General features: G+C 39.5%; 1 protein-coding gene across 1 annotated transcript in view; it reads right to left on the reverse strand.

Annotated features, from left to right (window-relative positions):
* ALK (ALK receptor tyrosine kinase) overlaps positions 1 to 25,145 on the reverse strand; it is a 1,085,901-nt gene that overhangs the window by 646,438 nt on the left and 414,318 nt on the right. The window lies entirely within an intron of this gene.

Genomic DNA, 25,145 nt, shown 5'->3' on the forward strand with positions numbered 1-25,145 from the left:
GGTCCTCTTGACTCCAGGGTCACTACTCGTTCACCGCACCACATAGCCACCTTACCTCATTTTATAGATGAGGAAACTGAGGCCCTAAGAAGTGACATGATTCCCTCAAGTTCACTTAGCGGTTGAGCAGCAGAGCTGATAAAAGAAGCCAGGACCTCCTGACAGAGGAATAATCCCAGAACACTTTCTGTTCCATTTCAAAACTGTTATGATTTCATCTTTCCTGAACTTTGCCAATCATGTGTAACTTATTAAATCTAAGTCAATTCAATCCAGCAAGCATTTGTCAAATGCCTACCATGTAAAGGAACTGGAGGTACAAAGATAAAAATGGAATAGTCCTTGCCCTCAAGGAGCTTCATTCTGGGGGGTGGGCAGGAGGGGAGATGTGCTGTGCCCAGATAAGTAAATACAAGGTTACTGGATGAAAGAGAAGGCACTCACAGTTAAGGACATTCAGGGGATTAGGGAGGCCCCTGAGGAGGTGGAGAGATAAGGATTCTGAGACATATAGATGAAGAGAGATTACATTATAGGCATGGAGGGATGGAGTGAAATTGTTAATTATATGAATGTGCAAAAGTGATTCAGAGAATGTCTTGTGGTACAATTTGGCCAGGAGGTAGAGTGCATGGGTAACTAATGAGAAAAAGAGCTAGGAAAGGTAGGTCAGAGTCCAATTGTGCAGAATTTTAAATGTCAGACTGGAGAGTTTTTGTTTTATCCTAGAGGCAATAGAAGGCCATGGAAGTTTTCTGAGTAGAAGAATGTCATGGGTGGACTGATAACCTATGAAGATTTCGGGGGGCAGTTGTGAAAAAGGTGAATTATAGGGAAGAGAGACAAGAAGCAGGGAGATCTATTAGTCTATTACAGCAGTCTAGACATCAAGTGATGTGGGTATCACTGACAGTAGTGGTTGACTGAGTGGAGAAAATAGGGGGAGATATGAACAAATACTGTGTAAATAGAATTGATAAGACTGGGCAAGTGAGTTTGGGGGTGAGGGAGAGGAAAGTCAAGGCTGACATTGAAGTTAATACCTATGTAATTCAGAGGACAATGTCCTTCAATAGAAATAAGAAAGTTTAGAGGACAAGTAGCAGCAGGAAATAAAGACAATGCCCATACTGACCTACCTTCCTTCCTTCCTTCTTTCCTTCCTTTTCATAGGATAAATAAAATAGTAGGTGAAGGGGCTGCTGTGGATATGATTTATCTAGCAAATTAAAAAAAAAAAAAAGACTTGTTCAATTAGGCCAGGAATCATAGGTGGAAGTTGCAAAGGGGACAATTTAGGCCAGATGCCAGGAACACCTATCTAATAGCTGGAGCTATCCCCAAGTGAAAAGAGCTGCGTTGAGAGTGGGATCTCCTTTCTCCTCCCACTCCCCTCTTTCTGACATAAGTCAAAGGATGGATTGGTTATATTAAAATGGTGATTCCTTCTGTCTAAGGATTGGACAAAATGGCTGTGTGGATCCTTTTCAACTCTCAAATTCTGTGATTTTATGATTCCAGCCTTGCCATGTAGAATCTTCATAAATCTGACTTTAGGCTCAACACTGATATATCCTCATCTTCCAATACCCCTTATTGTAAACCAACCCTACTTCAGTAAATCTTAATACACTCAATGGTAAATTCTGACCTTGCATATTTGTCAAGCTGATTTTTCAAACCCTATGATAAGATTTAACCTTTATCTATGAAATATAACAACAACCTCCATTCAAAGTCTAACCCATTGTCCATGCAATGAAATGGAGGCAATGACAAAGTTAGGGGATTGCTATCTGGGGTGATGTATAGCAGGGGATTTGTACAGCCTGAAAATGTTATAATAGCTTGAAAGACCTTCTTGAAATTCCTGACACTCCAGTGACTTGGACTCTGGTGTTACCATTGATGGGGTTTCCATACAGTATGATATAGCTGCTCCAAAGAATCAAATAAATAGTCAAAGGGTTATAGAGTAGCTCCTTGGCCCTACTTAGCATCATGACAATGATTAGCATGACACCAAGGACACATAGTATGTGGCATTTCCACCTGTTCTAACTCCATTCAAAGACTATATATACCCAAACTAATTAAAGATATCGATTCCTTACCTACCAGAGATGCTTCCGTGATGATGGCACTGATAACAATGATGCATGAATTAGACTGAAGAATGCTTTCATTTGATATCAGTATAACATCATAACACAAGTGGAAGCAGACCTCATGCATACTCAGGAGATTACTGCTCTCTTTATTTTTTTACAACCCTACCTAAACAACAGAACAGTGAACCATAGAACAATGTGGGATGGGTGGTAGATATAATTTAATCCCAAAGCCCAGATTAGGTGAAATGAGAGTGGAAATAAGAAGCTATTAGATTGGAAAATGGAAAAAATGAAGCACCTAAAATCATTGAAAATCTTCATTACTATCAAGTCCATAAATTCTGCCTAATCAAATGCTATGCATGACAAAAACTATGCTACTGTTTCCAATGATTCTGAAGGAAGGATGGACATGCTTAGATCCGTAAAAAAACGATGGCACAAACTTAAACAGTAGAACAAATATGCCAAAGTAAAATAATTTCAAAAAGCTAGCATCAGGAACAAATGTATTCTTTCACAATACTTGACAGAAATTTTAAATATATTTCAGAGACTGCACACAAAAGGACATGCTGTTACTGTTGCCATGGTAAGGACCATAGGAGGAAAGGTGGGGCTGTTAAGGAATATGCCTAAGGGTAGGTATCAACTAACTGCATGGCAAAGGCAGCTGGAGAAAGCAATTGAAGACCTGAAGAAAAGACATTTCAGGTTACATCAGTGTCTAACTGGCACTGGCCAAAAAGCTTGAATGCAATACTGCATGATGAAAAGCACTCAAGAAAGAAACACAGGAAAGAGAACCTAGAAAAACAAAAGAAATCAGAAATTCTGGACACCCTCAATCAAGAACTGAAGGCAAGAACTGAGAGACTAATGAGATAGGAGTCAAAACAATACAAAGTTACAACAACAATAAGAAATCAACATTAATAATAACAACAACAATTTAAAAAACTTTACAAAAGTTTACTTAAGAAACAAAGAAATCAGCAGAGAGAGATAGGACCTGGAAAATTTCTGGTTGTCAAATCACATGAAATCTTTTTATTGTTGTTGTTTTCATTCTTTTTAATTGCATCTGACTCTTTCTGATCCCATTTGGGGTTATCTTGGCAGAGATATTGGAGAAGTTTGCCATTTCTATCTCCAGCTCGTTTGGCAGATAGGGAAATTCAGGCAAACAGGGTGAAGTGACTTGCCCAGGGTCACACAGCTAGTAAATTTCTGAGGCCAGATTTGAACTCACTAAGATGAGTCTTCCTGACTCCTGGCCCAGTACTCTGTGTACTATGGTGTTACCTACCTGGAACTCTTACCTAATAAAAATGCAGCATGGATCAAATGTGATGCAAAGAGGTTACATGATGTTAACCTAATGACCAATAGAATGGATACATCAAGGGAAGTGAGTGAAACATTAGGTTCTTTGCAAAACTAGAAAGTGATAGGCCTTGATAAGATATGTAATGATTGGCTCAGATGCTTCACAGTGGTACACTAATTGCTAGCAAAGGACTTTACCAGTTTCCTGTTAGATGCAAGCCTTAGTTCACCTTTCCCAGCAGAAAGCAACACACCTATATACTGCCAAAAGATGAAAACATCAATGACTACATCTTCCCAATCCCCAAAGGTAGGCTAATTTTGAGTTTATGTATTCTCTACATTCAAAACTGTGTATCAAAAAATCTATAGACACAAGAAAACAAAATGTTTGGCTGAGGAGAAAAAGATGTGCCAAAAAGTCCCAGCGGAAGAAAGAACAACAAATTATTGATTTAGTAATTATTGAAAATGCTGGACCAAAGCACTATTACATGTATATTGTCTTTATTGATTATCACAAAACCTTTGGACTCATTTCTGTACTTCATGTACTCTTATATTACAGTGCATAAAACAGAACCAAATATAGCAAGAATGTTAGAGATTTTGATGAGTGGTATGGAATGATGGAAAATAATTCTCTATTCAAAACACTCCATTTACTAACACAATCATGTTAAGGGTGATTCATTTAAAATGTGGAATTTTTCAGGAAGTTTTCAGGAAGCCTATATGATTCCACCTAGACCTAAACCCAATATCATCTCTCTTGAATACATACAATTATGGCTTCTAAGTCAAAGCTGCCCCAAAACAGATTAGTAATTTCCTACATAGTAGGTAGCCATATCATATCACTGAAAAATACACTGAACATTTCATTTTTGTGCCTGTTTTCCTCCATGATCTCATTAGACTGTGAGCTCCTTGAGAACAGCCTGTTTTGTTTTACCCTTTCTTGTATTTCCAGCACTTAGCACAGTCACTGGCACATAGTAGGACCTTAATAAATGCTAACTGACTCAGTAACTGCCTGATGTCCTGTACTTGGAGTCAAGAAAATGTGAATTTAAATCAAGACTCATACCGTTAGCAGCTGTAGGATCTTGGATGAGACAATTAACATCTATCTGTCTGAGTTTCCTTGTCTATAAAATCAAGGAAAATAATATGCCTACCTCCAGAGTTGTTGCAAGGATAAAACAAGGTAATATTTGTAAAGGACTTTGCAAACTTTAAATCACTATGTGAATGCTCGCCGTTATTATTATTGTCAAAATAGAGCCACAGGATCATAAATTGAGAACTGTACAGGACCTCGATACTGTGCATGGCTTCTCAGTTAAAACATTGACCCCACAAACATTTAAGAACAAAACTTTAAATAGATAGCACCTTTCTGAATACTCTTGACTGACATTCTATGTGGAATGAAAGACCTTCAAAATATTGAGGCAGAGATGGAAAAAAAAAAATCAAAGCCGTGTGGGAACAGGATAAAATACATTTCATCCCCATTATCCTATCAACTACAGGAGCAGTCCTATCACATTACCTTGTGGTCCTTGCTGTGGAAACCCAGCAGAAATGAAATATTATGATCAGTTAATAATCAATTAACAAAGCAATGCATTGTGTCATCCATATGCCAGGTACCATGCTAAATATTTAGGATTCAAAGAAACCCTTCCCCCAACAAAACCCAGATTCTATTGGGGAAACAAGAAGTGAGGATTTAAGCATATTCTCTGCCTCTGTCTGTCTCTATACATAAACACATAGTCATATAGTTTTATAGTATATATACACATACATACATTAGCACATATGTGTGTCTGCTATGCATATGTAATAAAGATAATTTTTTTAGAGAAAGCACTAGCAGCTGGGAGGTGGGTAGAGATTGGAAAATCCTCATACAAGGTGATACTTGAGCTGAGCTTTGAAAAACACTAGAGAGGTGAAGAGAAAATACATTTGAGACTTGGGAGCCAGCTTGTGAAAAGACAAGGAGATGGGAGATGAAGTACCACAAGTGAGAAATGTTAAGAAGGCCAGTTTGACTGGATTGTAGAATGCTCAGAAGCACAAGTCTGGAAAAACAGATTAGAGCCAGGTTGTGAAATTCATTAAGAGAAAAGTAGGGAAGCCCGTATTTGATTCCAGGAGTAATCCAGAGGTAATCCAAGTTTCACAGTTTCATAGATTTAGAGCTAGAAAGGAACTTTCAACCCTTCATTTTACAGATAAGGATACCAAGCACTATAGAGGGTAAATGACTTGCCTAGGGTCACCTAACTAAAAATTATGAGAGGCAGAATTGAAAGCAGGTCTTCCTGGATCCAAGTCTAGCCCTCCACTCTTCCCAGAAATGGGCAAGAGTGGGGGTGGATTGGGGAGGGGATGGTACTAAACTATATGTAAGGATCCCTGGAGGTGGCATATTGACATCATTTGTGCGCTATTATATTTTTATTTATGTTGTTAAATATTTACCAATTTTATTTTAATCTGGTGCTCAGGAGCTTTGGCGTCTCTGCATTACACCATATTACATCAGCACTGGGTCCTACTGACACTTTGGATGAAGCTCATGATCAGCTGAAATTTTGAAGTAAAGAGTTCAATAACATAGGCAGCTTTTATCAGGGTACCTCTGGACCTGTTCCTTCCAGAGACTTCTGTTCTCATCACTGAAAAGCAGGGCTGCCCATTCCCACCTGCTGGATGGTAGTAATTGAGAAAGTGCCCATGGAACTCCTTCAGATCTTTGAAGAATGGTACCAGGAAAATGCAAGAGTGTTTTTAAAAGTAGGGCACAGGGGATAGGAAGGGAAGAGAAGCTCTTTTGGAAATCAAATCCCTGGGTGAGAGATGATAGAGGTGTGGAACGGAAGCCTCCACCAGTCTCACAAATCAGACCCCACTTAAGCAGCTACTGTCACCGACGTGGCGAGGGAGCTGAGATTTACTGCTCATTCCCAGAGCCATCATATCTGTTGTGCTTCAAAGCATGTGAAAGACTGTAAATCAAGCCCCTAGATGAAGCGAGGCTGCTAATTTGGTGTTGCTGGCCTCCCTATTCCATTGAGCCTTCTGAAATTCCTCAGTAAAGTGAGATGCCCTTTTCTGGAAAATTATATAACAAATCAAATAAGAGTAAATTTATTAATTCCTAAAATGGAAGGTGACTCATAAAGGTTTTGCATTAGAGGTGGAGGAAGGGGCAGCATAAAGATCTAACAATGGGAGAGGTCTTCATTGGTTCTAATGATCTAATGAGTAATTTGGTCCATTAAGGAGAGCAAGGGTATGATGTGGCTTTCCTGATTAACGTGGTATCTTATCTCTGTTTTTTAATAAAAGTTTTATTATGGGCTGCTGCTCAGCCAGAGTCATGTTTAATTAAGGCCTCGCAAGCTCCTAGAGAGCACTTCCTTCCCTTTGACAGATGAAATACTAAACCAGCTCTTGTGGGTTAACTGAGTTCTTGCTGTAACATACCAACTGGAAAGATGGGAAGGAGGAGGAAAGGAAACATTCAGAAAGAAAAAAAGGGGGTAAAGGGAGGATTAATATACTTTTTTTTTAACCAGACCTCTGACAACATTGGAATTTAGAACTCCCAATGAGAAAACCCCCTTTAACCAATGCAGATTGCTATCTACTCTGTATCTTAAAGACTTAGAGGCAAGAGGTTAAGTAACTTGTCCAAGGTCATACAGTCAGTAGGGGTCAGGGGCATGATTTGAACTCAGATTTTTCTGATTCCAAGAATGGTTCTCTATCCATGAAGCCACTTTATCTATTGGAATACTCATAGATTACTAGAGGTGGGAGCATAGTTAGAGAGCATATAGTCCTACCAACTCATTTTACAGAGGAAGAAATCAAGGCCCAGAGAAGGGAACTGACTTGTCCCAGGTCACACAACTAGAAAGTGGCAGAACTGCAATTTCCCTCTATATTGTGGTTTTCCCATCATGACAAAGAGATCCATAGATTTTGCTGAAAGGCACCACACCAGGGAGGTGAGGCAATTCTTGGGTCTTGTCATAGTGATAGAATGCTAGTCTGGAAGGGCCTTTAGAGATCACCAAGACACTAGAAAACATGGCTGGCCTAAGACTCACAAGGACAGCAAGACTGGCTATTTTGAATTTGAAACTCCTTCATTTGAGATATTTATGCTCCCTTTAGCTTGCTGAATGAGCCCCTCTCTATTTGCTATAGTGAACTACCAGAAATATTTAAGGCAGTCCTGTACAACTTGGCAGTAGGTAAGGGCCAAAATTAAAATAGGCTAAACTTCTTCTGGCCACAGATAGGTTTTTAGTGACTCACTTTTCAAGTAAATGTAACTTGAGACAGACTGATGATGGTTGGTTGCAACAGGTCATGTGGCAAACAGGAGAGTGAGCAATTGTGGGCTGCGCCAAATCCTTTGGCAGGCCACAAGCAGCCTGCAGGCCATATGCCATGCAGGCCTGATTTAAGGGGTTCTTCCATGGCTGCAACCTTTTCCCATATCCTCAACTACAGTGGAAGATCAGTTACCAAAAAAGTCAGTGAGGGAGATAGGGAAATCTAAATGACATAAAAGCAACAAATATCAACACATATCTATTTTGTAAAAAGAGAAAAATCCATAGCTCTGAGCTCTATAATGTAATCCCATGATAGGTTTCCCTTAAATGGGGCTAACCTATAATGGGGAAGAAAGCAGGGGATTTGCAGACTCTGGATTACAAGGCTGCTTTGAATCATCATTTATATTAAAACATTCAATTGGTTTCAATGTGGGCATAGTAACTGTGCTTTCTCCCAAGAATATGCTTTGGTTCCATGGAACCGTCTGAAAAACAGTCTTTTGATTGAAATTAAAATGAAACCAAATGAATATAGGGAAGGGAAGAAGAACCTTGATTTAACCTTTGGGAAAAAATGTGCTAAGTCAAGAAAATATAAAGAGATTATGAGAAGAGACAGAATAATAACTGGTATTTAGATAGTGTTTGACAGTACAGAGGCTCTTTCTCATTTGGTATTCCACTGGATCCTCACAATTGCTTTTGAGAGAATATAGGAACATTATTGTTCCCATTTTATAGATGAAGAAGCCCAATCTCAGAGTATTATTTGGTAGGCTAATATGTGACATAGCTGGAGAACCAAAGTCTTTCTGTGTGCTTTCCACCACTCCTGCATTGCATCTCAAAAAAGATAGAGCCCTCAGAGAAGGAATTTCAATAATGGTAAACTTCCAGTTGGCCTTAGATACTGGGAAAATCCTAGGTCACCAAATGAGCCACCATAATCTGAGAAGGGAAGACCCTGAATAGGGCAAATCAGCCCATAGAGAATGCTTCTTCCAATCATCTTGGGAAGGCACCCAAAGTGGGAGTGCCTTGCTTTATGTCATGACTAGAAAACTGATAAAGTTTGAATTATTCACTCTACAGAGTTTAGATGAGATGGAGGATCAATTTATGTTCAGTGGTATGGTGAAATACAGGGCATCTCTCGACAACGCTGAAAACCTGTTATACCCATGTTATTTATCCTCCTACACCAGTATTACAACAAGTTTTTGCTGTCCCTATAGGTCCATTCTACTTACAAATCCTTTATTTGCTCACGAAGCTCCAGGGGTTCCCTGTTGCTTTTAGGATAAAATATAAACCCTTCTTTTTGACACTTAAAGCCCTTTACAATTGAGTTCCAGACTATTTTCCCAGCCTTATTGCATATTACTGCCTTTCCCTCCTGGACAAAATGGTCTAATTCTTGTTGGTTTTTGTTTGTTTGTTTTGGTACAAGACATTCTATCTCCTATCTCTGTGTCTTTGTTTAGATTGTCCCTCATGGTTGTTAAGCTTTCTTTTATCACCTTCTCCTCTTGGAATACCTAGCTTTCTCCAAAGACTGAGCTCAAGACCTACTTCCTTCCTACACAGGGCCTCTTCTGATCCCCCATCCCTGTTGTTAGACCCCTCCTTAGTATCATTTTGAACCTTAAACAAAATCTACTTATAGTTGTACACATTGTTTTCCCTAAAAGAATGTAAATTCCTTAAGGAGAAGTAGAATTCTGTTTTTAATCATTGCATACATAGTACCTGGCACACAGTAAATAAATACTTGAGAACTGCTGTGGAAGAAATGATTACATTATTCTTCGATCCAAATATTATTTCTCGAAAGTAAGTGCTTCTGATCTTTCTCATTTCAAGGAGAAGGAAAACTGTACCATGGAGCAGTGCACTCTAATTAATGCAGAATTCCACCAGCCTAATCAGGGTGACAGCTCAGAGCTTCTGAGTTTCCAGTCAGGGTTTTAGTTGTTGGATTTCTCCAAGTTGGCATCACTGTCTTGCAAGACACTCACAGTATAAATGCTTCATTGAAGAAGGTTGTTTCAAGGCAACTGTGACTACGAAGTACTTCAACAACCTAGGATGAAAGGTCTTGCGTTCAACATGCCCTAGATCCTTAGGAGCTGCTTTTGAAAAATAAGACATAGAGAAGGATGAAAGCACTTTGAATGAAAGGAGGGTCAATGGTTCCTCTTTTTACTGGAGTTGAATTGGGTTTGAGTTTTGCAGCAAAATGCAAAAGCCCCAGGAGCTTCATATGGAGACATTGCATCATTCAGTCATCACTTTTGGCCTTTGTTCCTAGTTGCATCTCTGATGGTGGAACAATGAAAAAAAAAATAACAAAAAAAGCAATGATCAAGTTCAGGCAATTGGCCCTAGATCAGACTGTCTTTCTTAATCCTAGCCCTTTCCTAGCTGGGGTCACATTAAACTGGTTAACACCTTAATTCAAGTCACTCCTGACAATTCTCTGCCATTGTGCCACTTGATGTTTCTTAGGTACAATCCAAACATAATAATAAATAAAGGTCACCCTCAGTGAAGTGGGGAAAAGAAATCCATAGCTAATCCCTTCCTTTCCATGCTGACAAAAAAAAGTCTCCTTTCTCACAAAGGCTTTTTAGTAGATTGATTCGCTAAGTAGCCACTTGGATAGACATCTCACCTTCCCTCCAAAACTTCTGTTTTCCTGGCACTGAATCACTAACCATGGAATATGAAATCGCCACAGACAATTAGCTATCTGTGTGACTCTGGGCAGACCAGCTTCTCTGGGCTTCAGTTTCTTAATGTGTAAAATGAGAGGGCAGGACATAATGGTCTCTAATGTCCCTGCCAGCTTACAAATCTCTGATGTTATGAGTGTTTGGTGTAGGGAAAGAAAAGAAGAGAGCCTAGATAATCAACATTCCAGATAATTCCCAACCTAGAGGAACAGCCTCTAGATCATAAAGTGTTAATTTTTAAATCCAGGGCTAAAGAAAGCACTTATGGAAATACCAACATGGTCAATCACAGAATTCTGTCTAGTTTACGAAGAAACTATTAAATATTGTCTACTCAATAGAATGTAAGCTCCTTGAGGACAAAGATTGTTGTCTTTTGACTTTGTATCCTCAGAACCCAACACGATACCTATTACATAGTAGGACCTGGATATATGCTAACTGATTGGAAACTAGATTTAATATGCAGACCTATGTGCCTATTCATTTTTTCCCATCTCTTTTTTCTTTTATTTTTTCCCCACTTGATAGTATTTTCTTTTTTCTAATTACATGTAAAGATATTTTTCAACACTCGCTTTTATAAGTTTTGAGTTCCAATTTTTTTTCTCCCTCCCTTGCCCCTATTCATTTTTTTTAAGGAGAAATAAAGGGAAGATTAGCTTATTTTCCTACCTCTGACCTAGGCTTGTCAAGTATCTCTAATGCAAAGTATATTCTTATTAATTGAGATAGAAGACACTTTTGGTGGGAGAGTATTTTAAATTATTTTATGAACTACTTGGAAAAAGTGCAAAATAATCACATATTACTACTAATAATGATTTACACATTACAAAGCACTTTACATAATCACTGAATGTTAGATCTGCCTCCCTTGGTGAAAGAGATTGTACAAATGTCACTATTCTCGTTTTTATTATGGAGACTGAGGAGACTGAGGCATGGAAATGTAATGTAACTTGTCCATGGTCACATCCTCATAAAGGAGTGGCACATTATGGTCAATAAGAAACATTGTAGGATGTCAAAATTTAGGATAGTTGCTAGGGATGATGGTTAGGTACCTCAAGAAGCCAGAATGTAAAAGCATGTTTCCCATGCAGAAATTCTTCACTCAAACAAAGTGCACAGGGGGATAAATGCCAAAGACTGGATTCAAACCCACTGATATAAAGCCAAATCCAAAGTTCCTTTTGCAACCCTGTAACACCTTCCAGAAATCTCAGGGACTCCAGAGTAGTGACTCTCTAAGTGTGGACCACTGTTAGCTGTCTAGGGTACTTCAAATGACCCTGTGACCACTGCCCTAAAATTGAGAGAGATCTGGGTTCAGATTCTTTCTCTAACACTTATCAGCTGTGTGCTCTTAAGCAGTCAGATAGGGTCAAATGGGGCCAAATCAATTAGTCCAAGAGAATTTATTAAGTCTACTAATTACTAAGTACAATGTGCTAAGTCCTAGAGAAATAAAGATGAAATCAAAAGAGTGCCATTTCTTGGGAGATTTAACCTCTGTAAGCCTCAATTTCCTTATCTGTAAAAAAAAAAAAAGTGAGTATGATAATAATGTTCCTGATCCCTGTGGACCTTAAAACTCTTAGGTAAATATATGCTCTAGACCTTAGAAAATAATGGCTCTTTGCCAGCCTTTAGAGGCAAAGCAGTCATTGGGCAAACATTCCCCAGGCGTCCTATTACTGTTGAGTTCTGAGCATCAATGCCAACTCATTTCTCCATAACTAGATTCACCCTCTCAACAATAATTAAAAAACCGACTCTGTGGATAAAACCAGAATCCAGTCAAGCTTGGGGATTTTGCTACTTGAATAAATTTCACTTACACCCAAATCAGTCTGGGAGTTGCTGACTTAGCTTTCTGTAGTGTTCCACTGAAGAATTTATTAGAAGCATCTGGGACCATTAATTGATTCTCACAGATTCTCTTTGGAGACCATTTCTCAAACTACTGCTTCTAAGATAGAACAGAAATACCCTTAATCTTACCTGTGTCACTAATATAAGCTGAGTTGGGGGGGGGGGGCAGGGGGAGACACCCATCTTACCTTTCAGGACAAATGCAATTCATTTAGTCACCAGAAAAAATGGATAGGTTTGGTGACAGCATCAGCAGTAAGAAGTAGTTGAGAACAGTTATAGGGCCTTGCAGGAAGAGAAAGGAAGAAGTGAATAGAGATAGAACCAGTTAATATTGCTTATGTAGTTCTCCCTAAAGGGGCTAAATGGTGGCACACAAGTGGGAGCTACATCCCCAAACCTGCAGAGACTTCTTGTCAGAAGAGTATTCTAGCTGTTAGACAGTAAGTGAAAGAAGGATGCATTTCATAAAAGCAAATGAACTGGCTTTCTATCCTCAGAATCCCTATTGGTCTACCTTTGTACTTTGTCTCACTTTGGTATTCCACTGGTCAGTTTCCTGTCACTCTGACTTTGATGCTTCATTTTCTGCTTATCATTCATTCAATGCCTGCTATATTTATGAGGGTCTTATATTGAAGAAAGAGCCTCAGATTCTACTCTAAACTCTAATGTTTTGTACCCAGTTACCTATATAGTCTTAGAGAAATTTTCCTGCTAGTACTAGGATATTTGAACACTGGAACAAAGACAAAGAACTAGATGCAGAGTCAAAGGGCCTGGGCTGATTTCCCATCTCTGTTACTGATAATACATGTGAACCTGGGCAGGTCATTTGACCATTTTGAACCTCAGTTTACTCTTCTGTAGACTGAGAGGGTTGGACTAGAGGACAGCTAAGATCATTTCCAGATTTTAATCTTATGATCCTCACAGTTGATAGGCAGACCATGCCTCTGGCCCACATGGCATCTGGCCTGAAGCTTACTCAGACCCAGAATTTCAGATGTTGAAATTTGTAAAAATCCCTAAGTTTGTTGATTATGATGTATATATTTGATATGCAGTATTTCGTCACCTAAGGTTCTTTCCAGCTCTAAATCCTATAAAGTCATTCAACAAATATTTGTTACTTCCCTACTTGAAGGAAGGAAGGAAGGGAAAGAAGAGAAAAAAGGAAAAGGAAGGAAGGGAAAAAGGAAAAGATAGGAAAGAAAACTATTTTTGTCTGTGTATCTTCATTATTTATTATGTATCTACTAGAACACAATAGATGATAATAAATGATTTTGATAGATTGGTTAATTAATTAGGGACCAGAATCTACTCTCTGAAAGCTTCAACATAAAAAGAGGAAAAGAGATTTGCATGAATATCATATAAAGGAGAATGTGATTCGTTGAGAGGGGTAAGTCCAGACAAAGTCCTAGAAGGTATCTTTAAAGGTAGAGATCACTTTCAGTTCAATGGTGGAGGAGGAGATTGTCCCTGAATATGACCAGGACAGAAGAAAGGTGTTTCAATACATGAAAATCAATGGGAAGAAAAGAATCAGGTCTATTCCAGTCATGGGATATGATGAGAGTAAAGTCAAGGAAAGAGAATGAAGGATAAAAACACAGAAAAACACAATCCAGTTTGGCTGGAAGGGAAGGTCTATGGAACAGAGTAACATGAGAAAGAGCTGGAAACATGGGCTAGATCCATATAATGGAGCTCTTTGAATGACAAGATGAGGAGTTTATATTTCACTTGGTAGAGAATGGAGAAACACTGAAGGTGTTTGAGAAGAGGAGTGATCTGATTCAATAATGCATTAATAAGATTATTTGGCTGGCACTATGAAACAATGATTAGAGAATGGAAAGTGGAGCCAGGAAACTGGATGGGAGGCTAACTCTAAATGTTTGAGTGAGAAATAGAATAAATCAATCAAGTATTTAGTAACTGTCTAGTATGTGCCAAGCATTGTGTTAGATACTGGAGATAAAAAAAAGTAATGAATGAAACAACTTCTACTCACAAGTTGCTTAAGGACTGGAGGAATTGATTTTCCTCCAAAACAAAGACCTCAGATTCCATTACATTATATGCCACTCTTCTGGGATGCCCAAAGCACCTTAAAACCGTTTTCCTCTTCCCTACCCCTTCTCCTGCTCTGTGACTGGGGAGATTTACAGGTTGTTGAGAATAAGATAAAGTTAATGACTTCCTCACTTCATTTAAGCAGTCCAAGTACAATGCTTTAAAGAGTACACATTTATTAAACATTATAGATGAATAACAAAGAGAATAGGCCTGCTGAGTGAAGAGAAAATATCATAAGAAAATAGGAGAAGCAGAAGGTCTTGTTAACTGAATTGGTGCCCTTCATTCACAGTTTCTTGTTTTTGCTCATCCTTTATTCTCAAAGAGGACCAATGACATCACTTAGTGATGTCTTGACTTGCTTGTGAACTGGATCTGAGGGAGGCAGAGCTGCAAAAAACATCGTGAGCCTTACTCTCTCCTCCAGAGTCATCAAAGTCCAGGGGAAAGACAAAAGTCAAGATGACTGGCAATGGCTGGGGATGCAGTGGGTGGTCTTTGCCTTCCTAAATTAAGGTCTTTCCCAAGTCTCAGTTTGTCTGAGGCAATGCCCATTCAATGACTAATGGGTAGGTAAGAATTGACACAAAAGATCACCTCATTTATCATCACAAAATATCGATGTCAACAAAGAGGACACTGGTAACTTTAGATGGAACAATTTCAGTTCCATGATTGGGTCAAAAGCCAGACTTGTGAGGGTTTAGAAGAGTGAGATGAGAGGAAGTGAAGGCACTGAATGTAGAGGATTTTTTCAAGTTTAGTTGAGAAAAGAAGAGATAAAGGAAGGGTTTTTTTTAAGGATGAAGGAAGACTGGAGTGTCATTATAGGCAGCATGGAAAGAACCAATAGTACAGAGGAGTGAAGGGGAGAGAGAGTCAGAGACAAAGCAAATGATAGTGGGAGTAATCTGTTGGGAAAGACAGATGATAGGATCAAGGGTATAAGCAGAGAGACTGGGTGTGGCAAGGAGGACCACCCTTTTCTTCAAAGACTAGAGTGAAGGAGCAGATAGCGGGGGATGCTCTCAGGGGCATATGATTTCAGATGGAAAGGGATGATCTTGAGGGAAATGTTCTCAGTTTTTTTGAAGTATGAGGTAAAGTCCTCAGTTGACAGGTTGTGCATGTGGAAGGGGTGGGTGGTAGGAGGAGGCTTGTAGAGTGAATAAATGGTTTAGAACACCAATTGTGATGAATTTTGTGACTTCCTCCAGCTCCAGTCAGCAGCTCATGAGTAGGAGTGAAGGAGATGAATAGTGGTGTTACTGGCAATCAGACAAAACAGCAAGGGGTTGGTGAACAGAATGTAGGGTAGAGTTGGACTGGTTCATTCTTCAGTAGAAATTGGGAGTGGAGGAGAGTAGAGTCAGTTCTGCTATAATGTAACATATGCTTCCTAAAAATCACCGTGCCATGTAAAATTGTACAAATTATTGAAAGCTCTGCTCCAAGAAAACTTGGCCAACATTTTCACACAGTAATCTTGCCAATTAAAGCATAAGATCTTACTTAAACAATCAGCTTTTAGAGCAGGAATGCAAACAGAAACACAATTTATGAATTTTAAAAATTTTCTTTGCTGTGTTCATCGGCTGACATTCAGTCTTTAACCATAGCAGATATACTGCATTCCATTCTCTCCTCTGCAAGTTGTATCCCTACTGACTCCATCAAGGAAATACCACCAAAGCTTTTGTGAAATGGAGTTTTAAGCACTAAATGGCAGGCCATTGTTCAGTGTTTTTCCAAAACAAATAAACAGCATTTTATGTCATAAAGTGAATTTGCACTGTCCAAGCAAAATGGCTTCACATACTGACAAATGCTATTATATATGGATTGATTTACTTCTAGCCTGGCAGTAACTTGGTTATTGAGGTTTGTGCAGAATCAGCTTGGAAGCTCTCCCCTCTGGCTAAGCAGAGACATAGTCAAATTAAGCAATTCCAAGAAAAGGGGATCTCTCTGAACATGGGGACCAATGAACAGTAAAACCATATCCACTGGTCTAAAAATTCTATGATTGGGATTCTGGTTGCTGACCATAGGTTACACATGGCCTAACTAAGTCCTGCATTGCAGTGGGATCCAGTAGCCTCAGCAGAACTTTTGCTCTTTCAGGGATGTGCTGGGAAATGTTTAACAGCTGGTTCTCCAAAAAAAACAAACAAAAAATGCACACAAGATATACTTTTACATTTAATTGGCATTATTAGCATTTTCTCCATCGCTCTCTTAAGTCTAGACAATCAACAAAACAATAAATCAAGCCCTGATTTATGGTGTTTGCTGATTTTCAGAGTGTACATATTCCTGCAGAAAATTGAACTAGCCAGCTCCAAGAGACCCCTGCTTCCCTTCTGTTAGTCCTTCAATTTCCCCCAGGTAGGTGCTTTTTTATCCAGAGGTCCTCATTTAAAACCTCACCCAGAAAATGCCTCTACTACCACAATATCTTCCCACTGATCGCAATTCCATCTCATCCCCCAATCAAAATTAGAATCCTATGTTATAGTTGGTTGAGTCCTGTGATCTGCCATGTGGTGGTTAAACTGCATTAGTAGAACTATTCAAGCAAGAGCTAAATGATTACTTCTTGGGATCCATGGGATTTGGAAAGGATCTTAGGGGCCAACTAGTCCAATTCACTCATTTCACAGATGAGGACACTGAGATGCCTGCTCCCCCCCTGCTAAATGTTATGGTTTGCCCAACCTCATATAGATGGTTTGTATCAGAGCTGGAGTTCTAAGCCACATCTTCTGATTCTCAACCCAGTCATTCTTGCCCCTCTTAATTTTAGGTGCTTTCCTTCTATTAATTATTTTGTATTTATCCTACATACAGCTTGCTTTGTATATATTTGTTTGCATGTGGTCTCTCCCAATAGTATATAAACTCTTTGAGAACAGGAACTGGTTTTTGTTTCTTTTTTTGTACGCTTAGAACAGTGCCCGGCATATAATATGTGCCCAATAAATGTTTACTGATTGATTGATTTTTTTCTACTCTACTAGAATGTCATTCAATCTGCCAGACGTTGACTATACTTGTCTTTAAAAAAGCATAGAATCATAGAATTTCAAATCCAGAAGGGATCTAGTCTGAATCTTGCCTTTTTCAGATAAAGAGACTGAAGTCAAGAGAGGTGAACTGATTTACCCAAGCTTCTATGGATTGTGGGATTCAAACTGAAGCCTTCAGATCTCAAATCCAGCAAGCTTTCCAGCGTATGCTACTGCCTCTGGGCTAGTGTGGGAGGCACCAGAGAATAGCAGGTAAAGGATGGGACTTAGAATTGGAAGATCTGCATTCAAACCTTGCCTCTGCAACCTGCTCTATGACCTGAGCAAAGCCACTTGACCTCTCTGAGGCTCAGTTTCCACAAAAATAAAAAGGTGACAATAATATCCGAAGTGCCTAACTCACAGGGTGTTAAGAAGTTCATGTGAAATAATCTGAGCAGAATGCTATGTAAATGTCAGCTGATACCATTTGGTGGGTTATTTGTTTTGCCAATTATTATTATTTAATGATACCCTTTCCAGGTAACATTTGCATTAGTTTCATTAATCCAAAGGAGTGGCTTTATTGGGGGAAATTTCAGGCACCATGGGACAAATCCATCTTTCTGATCATCATAGGACCCTGCAGCACCTCTCAAATCAGCCTAGAGAAGTGACCACCAGCTTATGTCTACATCGAGATGCTGCTGAGGGGGAGGGATGTTAACCTTTTGCATTTGTAATGGATTGTAGATAAAGGGCACCTTCCCAGTATGTATATTTAAGCCAGAGGGGGCCATCTCCAGTCATCCTGATCCATATCTGGTCACTGAACCAGGATGGCTCCAGAGGAGAAAGTGAGGCTTGTGACTTTGCAGAGCCTTCCTCACTTACATCTGATTGACTTGCGTGTCATGGCATCACCTTCCTGATGTCATGGTCCTCTTTGGGAATGAAGGACTAACAACAACTTAGACTAGACATTTATTTTGTGGCTTCCAGTCAAGTGTTTTTTCCACTGCTCCTTGTCTGCCTCCCTGATCTCATCTGTTTGGTGGCTTCCTTTACTGTCCCTTCCCCAGCCCTCAGGCCTATTATATTTGCATGCTACATGATGACTAAGTCATTCTACTTGAGTATCTCCTTGTAACCTGAGCAGCATCCTGTATTCTGACCCATATTCTCTTCTATTCAATTTATACCTTATATGCTGCTTCCATGAAATTGGTTAATCAGATAAACTGATATTCATTACTGTGTCAGCTGGTTAATGTGTCACTCTTCCCAGTAACAACATGTTTTGATCCTTCAGATGGACTTGGAGAGACAATGTCACATAGTAGAAAAATAAAGCCCTGGGTTCAGGTTCATATAATAGCTAGGTGACCTTGAGAAAACTTCTTATACTTAATTTTCTGATCTATGACTTGGGGATCATAATGGTCCATTGATAAGCATTTATTAAACACCTACTACTGGCTAAGTCCTGGGGTACAAAGAAAGACAAAAGACAATCCCTGCCCTCAAGAAGTTTCTAAACTATGGGTGAAGACAATATAAAAAAAGGAAGATGAAAAAGGGGGAAGGGGAAGGTATCCTGTCAGGGCAGGATGGAGAAGAATAAATACAGCTGACAGGAAACGAACAATATCAACACCACCAACCCCCCCAGGGTTGACAGTGCATATTTATTGCAAGAAATGTGTTTTCCTTTTTTCCACTGGGGTGAGGAGTGGGAGACAGAGAGGAAATAGATTCCTGTTAATTTTTAAAAATAGAGTGTGTGTGTGTGTGTGGGGGGGGGTGGAGCTACCCAAGGAGAATGTTACATGCGCTTTCAGATGAGGTCACTGTATAATTAGTTTTACTTAATTGTTTTACTTTGTTACAAGAGATATGTCATGGATTGGGGGTAATCTGAAATGGGTTTAATGTAACAGTGTATGTCAATAACACTTTTTTAAAAATAAGGTTCACTGATCATAGGATCATGGATGAGATCATAGACTCCAGACCTGAAAGGACCTTCGAGGCGGCCTCCTCATTTTACCACTCAGGATATGAGCATACAATAGAGGAGCTTAAGTGAGTTCCCCAAAGGGGAAGGATTTGAACCCGGGTCCCCTGACTCCAGAGTCGGTATTGTTTTGATTGAGAGTCTGTGTTTTTTGAACATCTACCCATAGGAGCAATTTTTCCTCCTAATGCTTGCTGTACACCTGGGCTAAAATAGGTGACTGTGAAATTGAGGAAAGGAACCAAAGTGGGTAAGTGGGTGAATATGTTTGAGTTGTCTGAGAAACTTAGCAGGAAGGAGTTGGCAATGAGGTGGGGATAGGGTGTGGCAAATGGTAAAGCACTCTCTTGATTTCCATGTTGGAGCTGGAGAGGAGAGGGCTGGGTTACCAAAGAGCGCCCTTACTGCCATGGGGTTTTACAGCTTCTTGATACAATCCAAATCGCAACTCAACCCTGTGGTCAGGCCAATCAAATGTGCCTTTATTAAAGAAGAGACCTCATCATGAAAGAGTCAAGGTTTCTGACTAAAGGCTTTTCTCAAAATCTAATCCAGAAGCAATCAAGTGCGCATTTTTAAAAACCTGAGCCAAGGTAAAAAGTATATCATTTTTCTTAAACAACCGACCTTTACCCTTTGTGAAATGAGCTTCAGTCTTGGGAGATTGAAACAAAATTTTAATTTAAAATTTAAAACTCAGACCTTCCTTCCACTTGTCAGCAGCTTGCCATCCCACTGCATTAAGACGACGGAGGCCAGCTGGACCAAGTTCCTCATATCTTTTGACTTTAAAATTCTTCCTTCCTGTCTCAGGGGGAAGAGGCATCCTTCTGTGCCAAGGTTAATCCTTTCACCCAGACTCCATATGGGACCTCAAGGCCTGATTCCTGGGTCACTTCCTTAATGAAACCCTCCATGATTACTCATGCCCATGATGATGGCTCCTTCCTCTGAACACCTTCAGGACTCCCTGGCTTGGACTAAGCATTTGGGGCGGCGAGGTGGTGCTGTGAATAGAACACCAGCCCTGGAGTCAGGAGGACCCAAGTTCAAATCTGGCCTCAGACACTTAACACAAAAACTAGCCATGTGACCTTGGGCAAGTCATTTAGCCCCAATTGCCCTCCCCTCCCCCTTCCAAAAAAGCCAAAAAAAAAAAGCAAAAAAGAAACTAGGTACTTACTACTTTATGTTATTATCTAACTTGGCATTAACCCAATTAGCCTCGAATTAGCCTCCATGGCAAGGTCTCTTAGAATTTATTTCTTCATTTTATAAAATTGAGGTTTAGAATATGTAATGCTCAAAGGAATTTCTAGTTATACATATGTATACATATATGTATATACTTACATGTATACATATATGTATGTATATGCATATGTATATAGAGATATATAAAAGACGTAACCAATTGTCTAATCAACTGCTTGGTCACACACCCAATGAAGTGGAGCCCTCAATTTGGAGACCATTGTTTTAGAACATTCCATCTTCATCTGCCCCATTGTATGTTTCAATAAGAAGTTTCTCTTGGATCCCCCACTGGCACCATTCTAATTCAGATCCTTATTATTTCAGGTCTATGGTATGGATTCATCTTCTGAAACACTACTTTGCCCATGACAATGCTCTGCTCAAAAGGTTTCACTGGCTGCCCATTTTCCAGGAGACAATGTCCAAACTTAACTTGAGATACAAGGCCCTCTCTCCAATACAGCCCCAACCTATCTTTCTAAGCTTATTCATCAAGACTTATTAAACTTTTTGCTCCTTCCAGATTGGTCTACCGGTCTGTGGCAAAAACAAGAAAGTTTTCTAATAAAGAAAAGTGTGGGAACCCAGCAGCAATGTTAACTAGCAATGGGGAAAACAAAGTTATAATAAGAATTTACTTGCATTAGTTACTGTAATCTGGGCAGAATGTCTTCCCTAAGAAACAAAACTGATTATTACCTATTGGCTATCAGATTTTCTCTTCTGTTTTGGACACGGTTGGAAGATGTGGTAGGGGTGGGAGTGAGTAGATAAAAACAGTATTTTTAAAATCCAGGCCCTCCAAGATAATATAAAGGAGGTACAGGAACTTGGAGCAGACACAGTCAATAGGAGTGTGTGGTAGAGTGTAACAATCATTGGCTCACTCTGGAATCAGAGAATCTGGGTTCAAATCTTGGCTCTGCTACCGACTCTGAAAACTTTGGCCATTCAGCTTTTCCAGGTCACAATTTCTTCACTTATAAAATGAAGGGAAGGTTGGACTAGATTAGCTCTAAGGTCCCTTTGAACTCTCAATTTTAGAATTTTCCTTTGAAATGGATAAATAAATAATTTAGACCTACTAGCTAGAGGCAAATGTGGGGCCATGTTCCTTTACTTCAAGGAATGAACATGAACACTGGCGTTTAAAGCTTACATATCATTCTCTTCATCACACCCTGTTTTCCAGTCACAATAGTCTAATTACTGTCCCTCAAATTGAATACTCTTTCTCCTGCCTTTATGCCTTTGTACTGTCTTAGAATCCCTGATTTTCTTTAAGAAAAAGCTTAAATTCCATTGTCTGTAGGAGGCCTTTCATAATCCCCTCAGATGCTAGTGCCTTCCCTTCTAATGTTACCTCCATCTACTCTGTAGGTATCCTCTTTATACTTATTTATGTTCATTTTGTCTCCTCACACCTATTAGAATGTAAGCTCTTTGAGGGCAGGGAGTTTTTACCAGCGGGGGAGGCCCCCCCCCCCAAAATTACAAGGGCTTAGTACAATGTATGGCCCATAGCAAATGCTTAATAAATGTTGGTTGATTCAATACATTGGTGGAGCAAGTTGATTTGGGTCCTTCTTCCAATGGCACCTATCAATCGATCACTAGCATTTTTTAAATGCCAACTGTATACAGTGCTAAGTATTGGGGATATAAAGAAAGGTAAAATAACATCAACAACCAAACAAACCATTACAACCCATCCCTGCCATCTGGTCCCATGCAACTCTTATTCACAACTTCCATAAATTCTCCATAGGGGGGAATATTAAACTTCTTCCCTCCTTCCTCCCTCCCTTCCTTCCTCCCTCCCTCCCTTCCTTCCTTCCTTCCTTCCCTCCCTTCCTTTCTCCCTTCTTTCTCTTCCTTTCTTTCTATCCCTCCCTCCTTCCCTTCTTTTTCTTTCTTCCTCTTCCTTTCTTTCTTTTCTTCCCTCTTCTTTCTTTTTCTTTCCTTCTTTCTCCTCCTCCTTCTTCTCTCTCCCTCCCTCTTCCTTCATTTCTTTTCCTCCCTCCCTCCTTCTTCCCTCCTTCCCTCTCCCCCTTCCTTCATTCTTTCTTTCCTCCCTCCCTCCCTCCCTCCCTTCCTTCTCCATCTGGATCTCAAACTATGTGAATAGCAATGGAGCACAGGCACTTATCCCATCAGTTATTCCATACCTATCAAAATGAGCCATGTAAGGTATTCCTGAGCCTGTGGCAACCCCGTACTTCTGAGCTTCCCCTGAAGCACTGAGCCCCTGGGAGCATTTCAAAGAAAAAGCATTTTAACTGGTAGGACTAAATCACTGCACACACTTAGCTTCACTCAATCTCCTCCTTCCTCAGTCCTGAGAATTTTCTTCCCCCACTTCCCTTGGTGCTTAATCTGTAGCATTACCTACGCCAGGCAAGCCCTGGGCAGAGCTCTGACATCGGAAGACAAAAAAATCAATTTCAGTATAGAATTTTAGGAAGTTAGAGCTGGGAAGGACCTTAGAGACCATCTAGACCAACATTCTCATTTTACCATTGTCTGAAGCCCAGAGAGATGAAGAGATTTGTCCAAGGTTACTCAGAACACAGAAATGATTGAAATTCAAGTGGTCTTTCATTAATGAATGCCTGACTTGCAAATAAGCCCTCCATATAAATGGATGGTGAAGGAGAGTTTGGGTGTATATCTCCCCTTCCTCTCTGTACACAGGGAAGGCAACTGCCCATCATTAGTTAATGCAGAAAACTTGCTAGTCATTTACCCAGATAGATACACTGGTATGATACACTGGGCAGAATTCTGAACTTGGGGTTAGAAAGACCTGGGTTTGAATCCCACCTCAGACACTTACTAGCTCTGGACTCTGAGCTAACCTCATGCAGTTTCCTCTTCTGTAAAACAGATATCACCTAAAGGCTATTGTGAGGCACCAAAGAGATCACATGTGAAAAGCATTTTATAAACCTTAAAGTATAAAAGTAAATTATTATGATGGTCCATTGCCTTATCTGATACAAATTAAAAATCAAGCAGCTCTTGGTTCCCATGATTCTTTGCCTATACTGATTCTATTGCCCCTCTACAAAGGCAAGTTGGAGAGGATGATTTGTGCTCTTGGTCTCAAGTTGGAACTCAGAGTTCTTTTCTCCATAAAATCATATTATAAAAAAAAGTTAGTTTCATCAGATCCAAGAGCAAGAGCTAGAAGAGATCTTGGAGGCCAACTAAGCCAACGCCCCCCTCATTTTACAGATGAGGAAACTGAGGCCCAGAGACTTGCCAAGGTCATTTAGATGGTATGAGGCAGACCAGGATTCACACTGGTGGTCTCTGGCTCCTAGTTCAGTTATCTTTCTATAATCTCATTGTTTCCGTGGTCTGAAATGATACTCTTTGTACTATACTCAAAGCTCAGTATTTTACACAGGCCTTTGTGAACCAATCTACCTTTTTTTTTTTAAAGCACTATTTTGTAGAACAATGTCCTCAAAGTTCCAAACAACCAATTCAAGTCAATTCAACCTGCTGAGGTCCTTAATTCAACTCAATAAACATTAATTTAACTCTTACTATTTACAAGGCACAGGAATAAGCTTGATTCTCACATGTGTCTGCATTTAGTCTATTGGTATATGTTATTTTGGTTGAAGTATACAAAAGAAAATCCATCCTCAAACAGATATACAATTAGAAAAGGGAAGCATACTGTAACAGGCAGATAACTCTTAGTATCATTACAAAAATAGTTCTGACTTTGTAGACCCATTAAAGTGGGGACTGCAGATCCCCTCTGCTAACTGCTAAAGTACGTGGTTTCTGAGGACCCTTCCATCTCTAGATCAATTCCTCTATGATGTTATTCCCCCCCAACATGGAACTGTTTAACAACAACAGCAGCATTTATGTAGTGCTTTAACATGTGCAAAATGCTTTGCATGTATATTATTGAACATCACTACAACCATGTAAGACAGGTTCTGTTACCATCTCCATTTTACAGATGAAGAAACTGAGGAAGAAGGAGGTTTAGTGACTTGTCTAGGATCACACAGCTAGGCAAACATTTATGATAGAATTTAAACTTAGGTCTTCTTGACTCCAAGTCTTGCACTATAAACCAGGATGCCAGCTAAACTCCTTTAGTTAAATGATATCAATCAAGCAGATTAATATTTGTACTTAGTGCAGTGTCTGGCACACACACATTTATATAGCTTATTCTCTTTCCCTTCCCTGATATTTTTATAGTACTTTAAAGCTTTATAAAATGTTTTCTTTACACTATCTCATTTGATCCTTACAACACCCAATATGAGGTGGGTACTACAGGTATTATCCCCCTTTTACAGATAAGGAAACTG

Source organism: Petaurus breviceps, unplaced genomic scaffold (genome assembly GCF_028583685.1).
Source record: "Petaurus breviceps papuanus isolate PSGF00001 unplaced genomic scaffold, PetGlider_PUasm1.0 90845, whole genome shotgun sequence".
Classification (NCBI taxonomy): domain Eukaryota; kingdom Metazoa; phylum Chordata; class Mammalia; order Diprotodontia; family Petauridae; genus Petaurus; species Petaurus breviceps.